Consider the following 16704-nt stretch of genomic DNA (forward strand, 5'->3'; position numbering starts at 1 on the left):
CACCCCTGTCTGTCCCTGGTGGCCTATACTATTGGGATGGCCTCGGGGAATTGGAGGTTTCTCCTAATTTGTATGATTGTGGACAATGGAATGGGCAGAATTCCTGTGGAGTGGGCAGGCACAGTCTTGATATGTGGCTCCATGGGCCCCAGCCTGGAGGGTATGTGGGCCAGGACTGTGGGGACAGAAGTCTGAAAACACAAACTTGGCTTATGTTTGGGAACATAAGTATGTCAGGCCTGATCTACAGACTGTAAGGAGAACTCTTTGGGATATGAAAAAAGAGCGAGTGTGAGGTGCTTTTTCAGGATTTTGTCTCTGGATTTTGTGTAAACTATGGCCTTGGAATGTTGGGGAGGCCTCATGGGCCATGGATGAGTCTTCCTCTCTGTGGATTTGGCCCGATCCCAATTGTTTTGGGTCAATCTGTGGGATGGTAGGTGTCTTTTCAGTTTTGTTACCTCAGGTGTCCCACCAAAAGAGGGATTCCAGAGCAGAGCCCTGGGGAGGGGCGAATGAACAACCCGAACTCTGGTTAAGATTGGGGTCCTAGGGGCATCACAAACCCCATATGCCAGCTCTTGGTCATGCCACTGAGAGGCCTTACTTGAGGAAAGTGCTCAAGCTGAAGGTCACAGTGCCTGTTTGTTCCCAATGGAGACCTCAAGCATGGACGGGACTACATGGGCCACACTGGTTTCTTCTACACTGAACATTGGACAACATGCCAACCACAAGGTGTCTTGCCATGATTTCTGTCTCATGTTCACCCCTGGGCAGTGATTGGAGATAAGATCTAGGTTCTGAAGCCAGAAAACCGAGATTGGGAAGAGATGAAGACCTAGGGCATGGCGGGTCCAAATGTGTTCAGTGTGTGGCCAGCTGTCTGGTTGTGGGTCAGGAGGTCCAGGCTAAGGCTGTGTCAGACAGGGAATTAGTGTCCAGGGTAGACTGTATAATTGGGGTATACTTGAGTGGCATGCAGGTTGATCCTCATTTGTGGTTTCTGGGTAGCCCCAGAGGGAAAATTCTTTTCTTCTTGATTGCAGGCAGAGTGCTGCATTGTGGCTCTGGAATTCCCAAACTGAAGGGGCTGTGGCCAAGAGTGTGAGGATAACAATCTGAGAACACAAGCTAGGCGTAGGTTCCGGAGTGACGGCATGACAGGCATACTCTGCAGAGCTGAATCAAGATCTCATGCATCTGAAGTCAGAGCGAGGATCAGACGTTGGCTCAGGTTGGAGTTTCTGGCCATGATGGCCACTTCATGAAGGGAGGGGGGTCATTACGTAGCCATGGACGTTTTCCCACAATGGGAGTTGTGAGATGCTCCAAACCGCAAGGATTCTTTCTGCGTGAAAATTGAGACATGTTTGAATGCTCCAGGACGTCCCATATGGAATGACTCCAGAGCATGGTTTTGAGGACGGATGCCTGGGCTTCCAGCCTCGCATTCCAATTGCCTCCTAATGACACGACAGGTTCGATCTGCTGGCTCAGGGGGATCAACAGAGAGCGCTGAGTTAAAATGGACTCTCCTGTGGATGGGGTCTAATGTAGGTTTGTGTCCATGGAGACATTGGAATGGGGAGAATTTCCTTCTAGGGACAGGTGATGTTCTGTTGAGTGATTCAGGGAACAGATGTTGTATCATAAGTTGGTTTTAGAGAACAGCCATCTGAGGACAGATGCCTGAAAACCTATTCTTTGGTTCCAATTATGTCCTAGGGGCATGTCGGGTTCAATTATCTGACTCAGGATCATTGACTTTGGTGTCTGGCTGGATGAAGGTAATCGGGGTGTTTCAGACTGTGCATTTGCTTCCACAATGGCTTCCAATATTGGGGTGGGATCAGGGGCCTTGGAGGTTTGTCATAATCAGGAGGGTTTGGGGAAATGTGATGGGTCAAATTTCCTTGGGGATTTCAGGCACATTCCTGTGGTGTGGCTCCAGAGACCCCATCCTGGAGGGCATGTGAGTCATGATTTTGGGAGAGAGGTCTGCAAACAAAAATTTGGGTTAGTGTTAGTTGCAAGGTGGTCGTAGGCCCAATCTGTAGATGTTGAGGACAGCTCATAGGGAACTGTAATTAGGGTTATTGGAAGTCGGTAGCACAGGCTTTTCTATCTGGATTGTGTGTCCAGGATGGGTTCAGAATGTAGTTGTGGTCTCAAGGGTCCATGGGAGACTTTTCCTCTCTAAGGATTCTGGTGGCTCCCCATAGTTTGGTGACTTTTTCGGGGAACTGAAGAGTGCTGTTTTCCATCCTAAGGGTGCCCAAAACAGGAATTTCTGAGACGAGCTCTGAGTCTGGGTGCCTGAAAAATCCCACCGAAGGTTAGGATTTGGGCCTAGGGGCATACCAGGCCTGCAATGTGGGATCCTGGTGGTGCCACTGAGATGGCTTGTTTGAAAGCATGCTCAGGCTGAGGGTCACAATGCTTGTTTGTGCCCAGGGTGGCCCCTAAGTGAGGGAGTTGGCTCATTGGCCATGCACCTGGCTCACACTTTTAGGGTTGGACACCCATCCCAACAGCCTGGTTTCCTGCCTTGCTTAAGGAGCAGTTCTCTATTGTGCTACAAGTTCCCCCATTGGAAGGATTCCAGCAAAGTCTGGGGAAAGAAGCCAGAGTACCAAGGATGGGTAGAGATGATGGACTTGGGTCATGACCAGTCCCACATGCTAGATATGGGGCCCCGCTCTCTGGGTGGCTGAAAGTAGGTCTCGGCTCAGCCTCTGTCAGAAACAGCTCTAGTGACCAGTGCAGCCTACAAATCGGGTTCCCTCGAGAGCCAAGACGATTGATCCTCTTGTGGGGATTCAGGGCAGACTCAGCAGACAATTCTTCTTTCTATGGGGAAGGTAGAATGCTGCGTTTTGGTTCCAGAATTCAATATCAAGAGGCCTTGGGGACCAGTATGGTGAGGATGGAATTGTAAACACAAGCTACTGTACAATTTAGTGCCAAGCAGAAGGCAGTTCAAATGTGAAGCATCTTTTTCGAGATATCTAGCACCTGAGTAAGGCGACTGTCAGATGTTTGCTCACACTAGAGTTTGTGTCTTTATGACCGACAAATGGAGGGGTGGCATCAAGAGGCCATTTGGGATTTCTCACATTGAGCCTTGTGAGATGCTCCAAATAGCAATGTTTCCTTCTACTGGAATGATGGAGTCTGGATTCTTTGCTCCAGAGCCCTCCATGTGGAAAGTTTGCGTAGTAGAGCTCTCCCGTATGGATGCCTGGACAGCACAGCTCCATTGAGCATTGCAGCTGAGGAACAAGGCAGGTTCGTTCTGGTGCCTCTGTGGTGAAGTACCAAGGCCTTGAGTTGACATGGAATCTCTTGCAGATGGGCCTCAATGCTGGTTTGTTATGAGGCAGATCTTAGAATGTGTCGGTGGCTAAGGTGCCATGCAAGATTCTCAAACCCTGAGGATTTGGCACACGCCAAAGAGCACAGTTTCTTTCTCAGGACAGGAGATGTTCTGTTGAGAGGCATAGGGACCACATGTCATATGTTGGTATTCCAGAACAGGCCCCTGATAACAGATGCCTGAAAACTTATTCTAGGGTCCAATGAGGTTGTACGGGCATGACAGGTCCAATCTTCTGACTCAGGACCTTTGACATGGCTGTCTGATTGGATGTAGGTGATCAGGGTGTTTTAGACTGTGAATTTGCATTAGAGTGACCGCCAGTATTGAGGTGGGCTCAGGGTATTTGCAGGTTTCTCCTAATCTTGAAGGTTTGGGAAACTGTGCCCGTCACAGTTGCCCAATTTCTGGGGGGTTGAAATTAAGTCTGGTCTCGGGCTCTGTCAGACACAGCAATAGTAGCCAGGGCAGCCTATACATCAGGGTTTCCTCGAGGGCCAAGCAGATTGATCCTCATGTGGGGTTGCTGGGCAGACTCACCAGGCCCTTATCCTTTCTATGGGGTAGGCAGAATGCTGAGTTGTGGCTCCAGAATTCCCTATCAAGAGGCCTTGGGAGCCAGTAGGGTGAGGATGGAATTGTAAACACAAGCTATGGTTCAATTCAGTGCCAAGCAAAAGGCAGATCCAATGTGCAGTGTCAGAGTCAAGATATCCAGCACTTGAGTAAGGGCAGATTTCAGACTTTTGCTCACACTGGAATTTGTGTCTGTAATGACTGACAAATGGAGAGGTTGCGTCAAGAATCCTTGGAGGATTTCCCATGCTGAGGCTTGCTCCAAACAGCAAGGTTTTCTTCTACAGGACAGGGGAGTCTAGTTTGTTTGCTCCAGTGTCCCCCATGTGGAAAGTTTGGGTAGCAAATATCTCCCACATGGATGTCTGGAAAGCACACCTCCATTGACCATTGCAGCTGAGGAATATGGCAGGTTCATTCTGGTGGTTCTGGGCGAAGTACCAAGGCTTTAAGTTGACAAGGAATCTATTACAAATGGGCCACAATGCTGGTTTGTTACCATGGAGATCTTAGAATGTGCTGGTGGCTATGGTGCCGTGCAGGATTCTCCTACCCTGAGGGTTTGGCACAGGTCTAAGATCGCTGTATCCTTCTGGGGACAGGATTTGTTTTATTGTGTTCAGAGACCACATGCTGCATCCTAAGTTGGTATTCCAGAACAGGACCCTGAAGACAGATGCCTTAAAACCTAATGTTGCATTCCATTGAGGTCCTAGGAGCATGTCAGGTTCAATCATCTGACTCAGGACCATTGACTTGACCTTTTGCCTGGATGTAGGTGATCAGGGTGTTTCAGACTGTGCATAGCATCCAGATCGGCGGCCAATATTGGGATGGGCTTAGGGTCATTAAGGTTTCTCATACTCTGAAAGGATTGGAAAACTGTGCTGGGCACAGTTGCCTTGAGGATGGCAGCCACAGTCCTGTGGTATGGCTGCAGAGACCTCATGATGGAGGGCATGTAAGCCATGTTTTTGGGAGGGGAGGTTCTAATTCAAATACAGGTGTGGGTTAGTGGTGTTGTGATCGCAGGCCCAGTGCATAGACCAAGAGGGCCGGATGTCAGGAACTGTAATTAACATGAATAGAAGGTGGTAGGACAGGCTTTTCTATCTGGATTGTGTGTCCAGGATGGACTCCAAATGCAGATGTGGTGTCATGGGTCCATGCAGACTTTTCCTCTCTAAGGTTCCTGGTGGTTCGCCGTAGGTTGGTGGCTTTTTCGGGGAAGGTAAGAGTGTTGTTTTCCATCTTAGTCATGCCCCAAAACAGGGATTACAGAGATGGGCTCGGGGTCTGCATGCCTGGAAGATTCCACGTAGGGTTAGGATTCGGGCCAAGGGGCGTCCCAGGCCTGCAATGCGGGAAACTGGTGGTGCAACTGAGAGGTCTTCTTTGAAAGCATACTCTGGCTGAGGGTCACAATGCCTGTTTGTTCCCAGGGCGACCCTTAGGAATGGGCGTGGTCTCATTTTCAATGTAGCTGGCTCTCAATTTGAGGGTTGGACACCCATCCCAACAGCCAAGTTTCCTGCAATTGGGAAGGACAAGTTTTCTATTGTGCTTCAGGTTCCCCCATTGGCAGCAATCCCAGCAAAGGCCTGGGGACAGGTGTCTGAATACCAAGGATGGGTAGAGTTGATGAACTTGAGCCATAGCCGGTCTCACATGCTGGATATGGTGCCCTCTTTCCGGGTGGCTGACACGAGTTCGGGGTTCAGGCTCTGTAAGACACACCACTAGTGGCCAGGATAACCTGTAAATCGAGGCAGCCTATAAATCCCTCGATGGCCAAGCAGATTGATCCACATTTGGCGTTTCTGGGCAGACTCACCAGGCACTTCTTCTTTCTATGGGGAAGACAGAATGCTGCAATGTGGCTTGAGAATTCCCTACCAAGAGGGATTTGGGTCCATGGGGGTATTGACAGAATTGTAAACTAAGCTACAGTTAAATTCAGTGCCACGCAGAAGGCAGTTCTAGTTTGCAGTGGCTTATTCAAGATATTTATCACCTGAGTAAGGACTATGTCAGTGTTTTGCTCGCACTGGAGTTTGTGTCTATGATGACCAGCAAATGGAGGGGTGGCATCAAGAGGCCATAGAGGATTTCACACGCTGGGGATTGGGAGATGCTCCAAACAGTAAGGTTTCATTCTGCTGGACAGCTGGAGTCTGGTTTGTTTTCTCCAGTGTCCTCCATGTGGAAAGTTTGGGTAGCAGAGCACTTAGCAATGATGTGTGGAAAGCACACCTCCAATGATCATTGCAGCTGAGGAACATGGCATGTTCGTTCTGGTGGCTATGGCGTGAAGTGACAAGGCCTTGAGTTGGCATGGAATCTCTTGCAGATCGGAGTCAATGCTAATTTGTTACAAGGGAGATCTTAGAATGTGCTGGTCGCTAAGGGTCCATGCAGGATTCTATCATTCTGAGTGTTTGACACAGGTCCAAGAGCATGGTTTCCTTCTGGGTACAGGAGATGTTCTGTTGTTTGGCTCAGGGAACACATGTTGTACTATAAGTTGGTTTTTCAGAACAAGCCTCAGAGGACAGATGCCTGAAAACCTAATCTAGGGTTCCAATGATTTCCTAGGGTCATGTCAGTTTCAATCTTCTGACTCAGGACGATTGATTTGTGTGTCTGCCTGGATGGAGGGGATCAGGGTGCTTCAGACTGGGTTTTTGCATCCAGAGCTGCCTCTCATATTGGGGTGAGCTCAGGGGCCCTTCAGGTTTATCCTAATCTAGAGAGTTTGGGCAACTGTGATGGGAACAGTTTCCTTGGGGGTGGAAGGCACAGTCCTGTGCTGTGTCTCCAGAGACCCCATTCTGGAGGACATATGAGCCATGGTTTTGGGAGAGAAGTCTGCAAACCCAAATCGGGTAACGGATATTGGTGAGGTGATTGCAGGCCCAGTGCATAAACCTGAAGGGTAGCTCACCGGGAAATGTAATTATGGTACTGGAAGGCAGTAGCACAGACTTTTCTATTGGGATTGTGTGTCTAGGATGGCCTCGGAATGCAGGTGTGGTCTCATGGGTCCATGGGAGATTTTTTCCTCTCTAAGGATCCTGGCAGCTCCCCATAGTTTGGTGGCTTTTTCAGGGAAGGGAAGAGTGCTGTTTCCATCTAAGGTGTGCCCCAAGACTTCCATTCCAGAGCCAGACTCTGGGTCTGCATGCCTGGAAAATCCCACAAAGTATTAGGTTTTGGGCCTAGGTGCATACCAGGACTTCAATGCGGGATCCTGGTGGTGCAGCTGAGAGGGCTTGTTTGAAAGCATGCTCAGGTTGAGGATCACAATGTATGTTTGTGCCCAGGGCTCCCCTCAGGATTGTGTGTGGTCTCACTGGCCATGCAGCTGGCTCCCACTCTGAGTGTTGGACACCAATATCAACAGACAGGTTCCTGCCATCTGGAAGAAGGAGTTCTCTATGGTGCTTAGGGCTCCCCTGTAAGGGTCTGGATGGCCAGAGAAAGTCATTTTGTGTTTATGTACTGAACTTAGATTGACCCTATGCAGTAAACTTAGATTGACCCCAACCTTCCCAGATGAACTTACTTGCAAAGCCTAGATACAAGGGCGGTTCAGGCCAGGTGAAGACATCCAATCAGTGGAGCACACATATGTCTACTAGGGTAAATTGAAATAAAATTGGGCACACGTGTATTACCTAGAATTTTTTTTTCTGTGTGTGGTGATTTAGCATGACTGTGCAGTGTTCTCTGTGTATTGCAATCTCATTGGCCACGTGTGGATAGCCCAGCTAAATACCTGTATAAAAGTTAGTCTGTGAGGCTGGGAGGTGTCACCTCTTTGCAAGAGATGGCCCTGACCAGTCAGTTTGATTCTCAATGCTGGCACGAAATAAAGCTTTGCTTGACCTTCATTTTGTATCAGAATCGCTCCTTTGATTACCGACGCTAACATTGGAGGGGGCTCCAGGATTCAAATTATGAGAACTGAGCCAGCATCGAAAGTTTTGGGAAAAGCCTCCAGAAGTAAGATCACTGGATCCTATCTGTCTGTCTGGTTAGAGCTCCAGGGTATGGACCACCAGAGAGAAGATGGATGCAGCCGTGCCCCCCAGGGCTTGAGTGGATGTGGGGATGGCCCATCCCTTAGCTGGTAGATCGACGGGGGTGTTCGAGTCCCCCGGGCAGTCGGGGGTTTCGAGTCCCCCTAGGCAGTTGGGGGGTTCGAGTCCCCCTAGAAGGCCAGGGGGTTCGAGTCTCCCTAGATGGTCGGGGGGTTCAAGTACCCCTTGGTGGTTGGGGGTTTGAGTCCCCCTAGATGGCCAGGGGTTTCACATCTCCCTAGACCATCAAGGGGTTTGTGTACCCATGGGAAGTTGGGGGGTTTAGTCCCGCTAGACAGTTGTGGGTTTCGAGTCCCCCTGGATGGTTGGGGGTTCTAGTCCCCCTGGGTGGTTGGGGTGTTCGAGTCCCCCTGGGTTGTTGAGGGGTTCGAGTCCACCTAGGTGGTCGGGGGATAAATCCCCCACCAGTAGCATGTTATGGGTAAGAATCCTTGGGCCTGTGGTTGTCTTTGCCTGGTCCTTTTGTTGTCTGGTGTTGTTTCTTATGCTTGAAGGAATGGGGCAAGCAGAGAGTAAGGGGATTTTGACTTTCATCTCCCCATTCTTCATAATAGATGTGAGGCTTCTCGCTCACTCATTTTGTTTGTTAAGGGCCAAAACTGGAGTCAACTGGGCTTAGTTGAATGCCAGGCTAGGGTGCCCAATGCTGGCTCATTGGAGCCAGGCATGGAATATAGTGCCTAGTGGGCCACTTTTGGTAAGCAGAACTGGCACTGCGGGATGAACCGACCTCGAGACAGGGACTTTAAGGAATATTCCCAAGCAGCTGCAGAAACTCCCTTTGTTTTGGGGAATTCCTTGCCTTTTCTGGCCCAGCGTGGACTGCATAACCCTTCCCCCTTGCTGGCGGGAGAGCATGGCATCTGATGTGGAGATGCTTATTTGTCTGTCTCAAGGTTTTAATGGATAATTTTTAAAGTGGCTTCCGAAGTCTTTGGTAACCTGAAACTGTGAAGGGTTGCTTGAATGACAAATGGAATTACATTTGTTGGACATGTAGGTTTTAACCAAATGGGATAAAATGCTAGAGCGTTGGCTGCTGGAACTGGGTTTGTGCTTTTGAAATCTGCTGGTGAACATGTTCTGTGCTTAACTGATTGATAAGTTTGCCATCTAAAAAATTCCGTTGTACTAACTCACAATTGGTTTATATTTAGTCTTCAGTATAGGTTCAGTTATTTCTAAGAGTACAAAATTCTGTTAAGTGTAATTAAGACTGATGGAAATGAGAAAAGCAACTCTGTATGTAAAAAGTAGGAGATATGTAAAAGTTTAAATCTGAAAAGTGCCTGAATGTGTGAATGAGCCTGTATGGCTCCACTTCCACTACAGAGTCTGAGTGGGCTGCACCCTGAGTCTCGCAGGGAGTCATATGGCATAACAGTCATCTACTCCACGGAGTGTCCTAGTCCGGGGTTTATATGGACTGACCTTAGCTAAGACATTCCTACATTCCCCGAGGGATGCAAGCAGGACAGCGTCTGAAAGATCCCCCTCCCTTTGTCTGCAACATCATTCACGGTGGAAGGGAAACCTAGTAAACTCATTATCTGCTTACTTTAAAAAAAAGACACTGGTATAGAAAATCTGGTTTTCTCTCTGTTTAAAAAGACAAAGTTTTCTTAAGTTAATTAATCTGTTATGGTTTTCTCTTTGCCTGCCCAGAAAATTCAGTTTCTATGTTTTATTTTATCAGGTGTTTAACATCCCTAATTATATTTAGGCATGTGTTTTAAAACTTTCTAAGGTTTTAGCAATTGTTGACAGGATTTAAACCAATGATAAACCTTGGGTTACATTTGGGAAAAGGCCATGCATTTCCTAAAGTTTTGATACGTTGATAGATCACCACTTGATATTGTGATTATGGAAATGTTACGTGTCACAGAAGTAACCTGATTTTCTTGCCAGTTACATTGTAAATTCTCATCTCACCAGCTCTTTACCATATCAGTTCTGAGATTTTATCATTTGTAATTGTTTTAATTCTCTTGGAAGATAAATTCCATCTCAAAGAAAATTCATATGGGAGAATTTCAGGACAAATACAGGTCTTTGATATGTTGAAATTCTGGAACCGAAATGGATAAGAATTTACAGAAGTAAAAGCTGCATTCGGACTAAACCAGAATTATTAACCTGGGACTAGGTTAACTGAAAGACTGTAATGTTGTATCTCTTGATATTTTGTCTCATGTTTGCTCTTCCAGACTAGGGAAATTTATTCTTAAGTTTTCTGTAACTTACAGAGGTAAAATGTAATCATTTGTAACCAAATAAAGGTAATCAAGTTCCAAAGGGGCTGAGTTGACATACAGTCTGATGCTGTTCGATCACAATGCTGATTTGTATCCAAGGAGACAATGGAATGTTGGGATGGACAGGGGCAATGCAGGATTCTAATACACTGAATCTCGGAGACAGCTACCAAGAGCAAGGTATCCTACTGGGGACAGGAGGGGTCTGTTGTGTTGCTCAGGGACAACATTTTGGAATATAAGACGGTATGGGGGAGCAGTCCTCTCAGGACAGGTGCCTGAAAACCTAAGTTAAGGCATCAATGAAGTCCTAGAGGCATGTCAGGGTCAATGTTCTGACTCAGGGACTTTGACTTGGATGTTTGTCTGGAGACAGGTGCTCACTGTGTATCACAATGTACACTTGGGTCCAGACTGTTCATGGAAATTGAGGTGGGCTCAGGGGCTTTGCAATTTGCTCCTAAGCTTCAGGGTTTGGGCAACAGTGAAGGGCAGAGTTATCTTCAGGAGGGTAGGCATAGTCATCCAGTGTGGCTCCAGAGGCCCCATCCTGGAGGGCATGTGTGACAGGGTTTTGCAGACAGAAATCTGCAAATGCAAACTAGTGGTAGGGTGAGGCTTGAGGCGATCACAGCCCCGATCTGCAGGCTCTGAGGGCAGCTCATTGTGTAGTGAAATTAAGGTGTCATTGAGGCAGTTGGACAGACTTTTCTGTCTGGATTGTGTGTCCAGAACGGTCGCAAAATATAGGGGTGGCTTCATGGGGCCATGGAACCTTCTTTATCACTGGGGATTCTGCCCATCTCCCAAGATTTGCTGTCTCTGGGGGAAGGGAAGACTGCTGTTTTCCATCTCAATGGACCCCCACAAGAGGGATTCCAGGGACAGTTTCTGGGTCTAGGGTGAGGATTTGCCCCTAGGGGCTTGGATTTCCCACTCTGCAGGCTCTTGGTCCAGCTACCGTGGGGGTTTGTTTGGAAGAAGGTTCACGCTGATGGTCACAATTCCTGTTTGTGCCCACGGCGGCTCCCATGTGTGGCCCTGGTCTCATGTCCATACAGCTGGTTCCCACTCTGATGGTTCGACACCCATCCCAACAGCCAGATTTCCTGCCATCAGGAAGGAGCAGTACCCTTGTGCTTCAGGTACCCCATAGGCAGGGATTTGAGCTAAGGACTGGGCACAAAGGCTTGAATATCCAGGTTGAGTAGAGATAACGGCTTTGGGCCACAACAAGTCCCACCTTCAGGAAATGGGGCCCACTGTCTCCGTGGCTGACTGGAGGTCGTGGCTCAGGCTCTGTCAGAGAGAGCCTTAGTTCTCATGGTGGCCTAAGATATTAGGGTGTCTTCGAGGGCCCTGCAGGTGGATCCTCATGTGGGGATTCTGGGAAGACTCACCAGGAAATTCTTCTTTCTTGGGGCAGGCAGAATGCTGCGTTGTTGCTCCAGAATTCCCTATCAAGAGGACCTGTGGACCAGGAGGGTGAAGATGGAATGGTAAACACACGCGACTGTTAAAGTCATTACCGAACAGAAGGCAGTTCCAGTGTGCAGCGGCTGACTGGATATATCCAACACCTGAGTAAGTGCAGATGTCAGCTGTTTGCTCACACAAGAGTTTGTGTCTATGACGACCAACAAATGGAGGGTGGCGTCAAGAGTTCACGGAGGATTTCCCACGCTGGGGCTTGTGAGATGCTCCAAACAGCAAGGTTTCCTTCAACTGGACAGGGGGATTCTGGTTTGTTTGCCCCAGGGTCCCCCATGTGTAAAGTTTGTATAGCAGAGCACTCCCATATGGATGCCTGGAATGCACACCTCCATTGACCATTGTAGCAGAGGAACATGGCAGGTAATACTGTTGGCTCTAAGCCAAAGTATCAAGACCTTGAGTTGACATGGAGTCTCATGAAGATGGGTCACAATGCTGGTTTGTACCAGGGATATCTTAGAATGTGCTTGTGGCTAAGGGGCCGTGCAGGATTCATCTACCCTGAGGGTTTGACACAGGTCCAAAAGCATGGTTTCCTTCTGGGGACAGGAAATGTTCTGTTGTGTGGCTCAGGGACAACATGATGAATCATAAGTTGGTATTCCAGAGCAGGCCTATGAGGACAGGTGCCTGAAAACCTAATCTAGGGTTCCAATGAAGTACTAGGGGCATGTCAGTTTAAAACTTCTGACAGGCCCATTGACTTGGGTTTCTGTCTGAATGTAGGTAATCAGGGTGTTTCAGACTATGCATTTGAGTCCAGAGCGGCCTCCAAAATTGGGGTGGGCTCAGAGGCCTTGCAGATTTCTCCCATCTGGTGGGGATGGGCAATGTTGACGACACAATTTCCTTGGGAATGGCAGGCACAGTCCTGTGTTGTGGCTACAGAGACCCGATCCTGGAAGGTATGGAAGTCATGGTTTTGGGAGAGAAGTCTGCAAACACAAACTCGGCTTAGGGTTAGTGGCAAGGTGATCTCAGGCCCAATGTATAGACCTGGAGGGCAGCTCATCAGGAACTGTAAATTGGGTGACTAGAAGGCGGTAGCACAGGCTTTTTAATCTGGATTGTGTGTCCAGGATGGCCTCGGAATGCAGGTGTGGACTCATGGGTCTATGGGACATTTTTCCACTCTAAAGATCCTGGCAGCTTCCATTGTTTGGTGGCTTTCTCGGGGAAGGAAAGAGTGCTGTTTTCCATCTTATGCGTGCCCCAAAACAGGGATGCAAGAGACGGGTTCTGAGTCAGGATGCTTGGAAAATCCCACCAAGGCTTGGGGTTTGGGCCAAGGGGCATACCAGGCCTGCAGTGTGGGGTCCTGATGGTGCACCTGAGAGAGTTTGTTTGAAAACATGCTCAGACTGAGGGTCACAATGCCTGTTTGTGCCCAGCGTGGCCCTCAGAAGTGGGCGTGGTTTCATTGGCCATGCAGCTGGCTCCCACTTTGAGGGATGGACACCCATCCCAACTGCCAGGTTTCCTGCCATGGGAAGGAGGAGTTCTCTATTGTGCTTCAGGTTCCCCCATTGGCAGGAATTCCAGCAAAAGTCTGGGGACAGGTGTCTGAACACCAATGATGGGTAGAAATGACAGACTTTGTCCATGACCAGTCTCACATGCTGGATATGGGGCCTGCTTTCTTGGTTGCTGACATTAGCTAAGGGCTCAGGCTCTGTCAGACACAGCATTAGTGGCAAGTAAGCCTATAAATTGGGGTTCCCTTGAAGGTCGAGCAGATTGAAAATCATGTGGTGTTTCTGGGCAGACCCACCATGCACTTTTTCTTTCTATGGGGAAGGAAGAATACTGCGTGGTAGCTCCAGAATTCCCTTTCAAGAGGGCTTGGGGACCAGTAGGGTGAGGGTGGTACTGTAAACATAAGATACGGATCAATTCAGTGCCAAGCGGAAGGCAGTTCCTTTGTGCAGCGCCTTATATGGGATATCTAGCCCCTAAGGGTGGATGTCAGATGTTTGCTCACACTGGAGTCTGTATCTATTATGACCGACCAATGGAGGAATGGTGTCAGAAGTCATGAAGGATTTCCCACTCTGAGGCTTGAGAGATGCTCCAAACAGTAAGTTTTCCTTTGACTGGACAGGTGGAGTCTAATATGTTTTCTCCAGGGCCCCCATGTGGAAAGTGTGTGTAGCAGAGCTCTCCCGCAAGGATGCCTGGAAAGTGCACCTCCATTGATCATAGCAGCTGAGGTAGATGCAGTTCCATCTGGTGGCTCTGGGGCAAATAATCAAGGCCTTGAGTTGACATGGAATCTCTTGCAGAGGGGTCACCATGGTGGTTTCTTAGTAGGGAAATCTTAGAATGTGCTGTTGGTTAAGGTGTCATGCAGGATTCTCCTATTCTGAGGGTCTGGCAGAGGTCGAGGAGCGTGGTTTCCTTCTGGGACAGGATATCTTCTGTTGTGGGGCTCAGGGACCATATGTTGTATCATAAATTGGTATTCCAGAATGTTCACTGAGGACAGATGCCTGAAAACCTAATCTAGGGTTCCAGTGAGGTTCTAGGGGCATGTCAGTTTCAAACATCTGACTCAGGATCATTGACTTGGATGTCAGCCTGGATGTAGGTGATCAGGGTGTTTCAGACTGGGCATTGCGTGCAGAGGGGCTGTCAATATTGAGGTGGGCTCTGGGGCCTTGCAGGTTTCTCCAAATTTGAAATGTTTGGGCAACTGAGACGGGCACAGTTTCCTTGGGGATGGCAGGCACAGTCCTGTGCTTTGGCTCCACAGACAACATACTTGAGGAAAGTGAGCCACGGTTTTGGGAAAGAAGTCTGCAAGCACAAATTTAGGTTAGGGTTAGTGGCGAGGAGATCAGGGATCCAATGCGTACACCTGGAGGGTAGCTCGTGAGGAACTGTAATTCGGGCGACTCAAAGTTGGTAGCACAGGCTTTTCTATCTGGATTGTGTTTGCAGGATGGCCTCGGAATGCAGGTGTGGTCTCATGGGTCCATGGGAGATTTTTCCCCTCTTAGGATCTTGGCGGCTCCCCAAGTTTGGTGGCTTTTTCAGGGACATGAAGGTGCTGTTTTCCATCATTGGGTTGCCCCAAAACAGGGATTACAGAGAAGGGCTCTCCGACTGGGTGCCTGGAAAATCACACCAATGGTTATTATTTGGGCCTAGGAGCGTACCAGGCCTGCAATGCTGGATTCTGTCCATGCCACTGAGAGAGCTTGTTTGAAAGCATGCTCAGGCTTAGGTTCACAATGCCTGTTTGTGCCCAGGGAAGCCCTCAGGAGTTGGTGTTATCTCATTGTCCATGAAGCTGGCTCCCACTGTGTGGTTTCAACAAACATCCAAACTGCCAGGTTTCCAGTCATGGGGAAGGAGGAGTTCTCTATTGTACTTTATGTCCCTATTGGCAGGTATTCTAGGAAAAGTCTTGGGAATGGTTACTGAATCCAATGATGGATAGAGATGACGGATGTAGGCCATGGCTGGTCTCACATGCTGGATATGGGGCCCGCTCTCTGGGTGGCTGACACTAGGTCAGGGCTTAGGTTCTGTCAGACACAGCACTAGAGGCTAGGACAGCCTATAAATCAGAATCCCTTCGAGTGCCAAGCAGATAGATTCTCATATGGCGTTTCTGGGAAGACTGTTCAGGCAATTCTTCTTTCTATGGGAAAGGCAGAATGCTGCGTTGTGGCTCCAGATTCCTCATCAAGAGGGCTTGGTGATCAGTAGGTTGAGGATGGAATTGTCAACACAAGTTACAGTTCAATTCACTGCCAGGCAGAAGGAAGTTCCAATGTGCAGAGGCTAATTTGAGATACCCAGCACCGGAGTAAGGGCGGATGTCAGATGTTTGCTCACACTGGTGTTTGTGTCTATTATGACTGACAAATGGAGAGGTGGCGTCAAGAGGCCATGGAGGATTTCCCACGCTGGGGCTTGTGAGATGCTCCAAACTGCAAGCTTTTCTTCTACCGGACAGGGGGAGTCTGGTTTGCTAGCTCTAGGGTCCTGAGTGTGGAAAGATTGGGAGCAGAGTTCTTCCACATGGACGCCTGGAAAGAACACCTCCAATGACCATTGCAGCTGAAGAACATGGCAGTTTCCTTTTGGTGGCTCTGGGGCGAAGTACCAAGGGCTTGAGTTGACACTGAATCTCTTGGAGATGGGTCAAAATGCTGGTTTCTTACCACCGGTATCTTAGAATGTACTGGTGGCTAAGGGACCATGCAGGATTCTCCTACCTGAGGGTTTGACACAGGTCCAAGAGCACAGTTTCCTTTTGGGGACAGGAGATGTACTGTCGTGTGGCTCAGGGACCACATGTTCTATCATAAGTTGGTATTCCAGGGAAACCGTGCTCTTCTACCTTTGCCAAATACTCAGGGTAGGAGAATCCTGCCAGGCACGTTAGCCACCAGCATATTCTAAGATCCCCCTGGTAACAATTCAGCATTGTGATCCATTCCTGAGGACAGGAGCCTGCAAACCTAATCTAGGTTTCCAATGATGTCCTAGGGGCATGTCAGGTTCAATCGTCTGACTCAGGAACATTGACTTGGGTGTCTGCCTGGATGTACATGATCAGGTGTACAGACTGCGCATTTGGGACCAGAGAAGCTTCCAGTAATGGGGTGGGCTCAGGGGCCTTGCAGGTTTCTCCTATTTTGGAGGGTTTGGTAAACTGCGACGGGAAAATTTTCCTTGGCGATGCCAGTCACAGTCCTGTGATGTGGCTCTAGAGAGCCCATCCAGTAGGGCATTTGAGCCATGGTTTTGGGAGAGAATTCTGCAAACACAAACTCAGGTTAGGGTAAGTGGCGTGGTGAACACATGCTCAGTGCATAGACCTGATGGACAGTTCATCAGGAACTGTAATATGGGTGACTCGAAGACAGTATCAAAGGATTTT

Source organism: Neovison vison, chromosome 7, assembly GCF_020171115.1.
Source record: "Neovison vison isolate M4711 chromosome 7, ASM_NN_V1, whole genome shotgun sequence".
Taxonomy (NCBI): Eukaryota; Metazoa; Chordata; class Mammalia; order Carnivora; family Mustelidae; genus Neogale; species Neogale vison.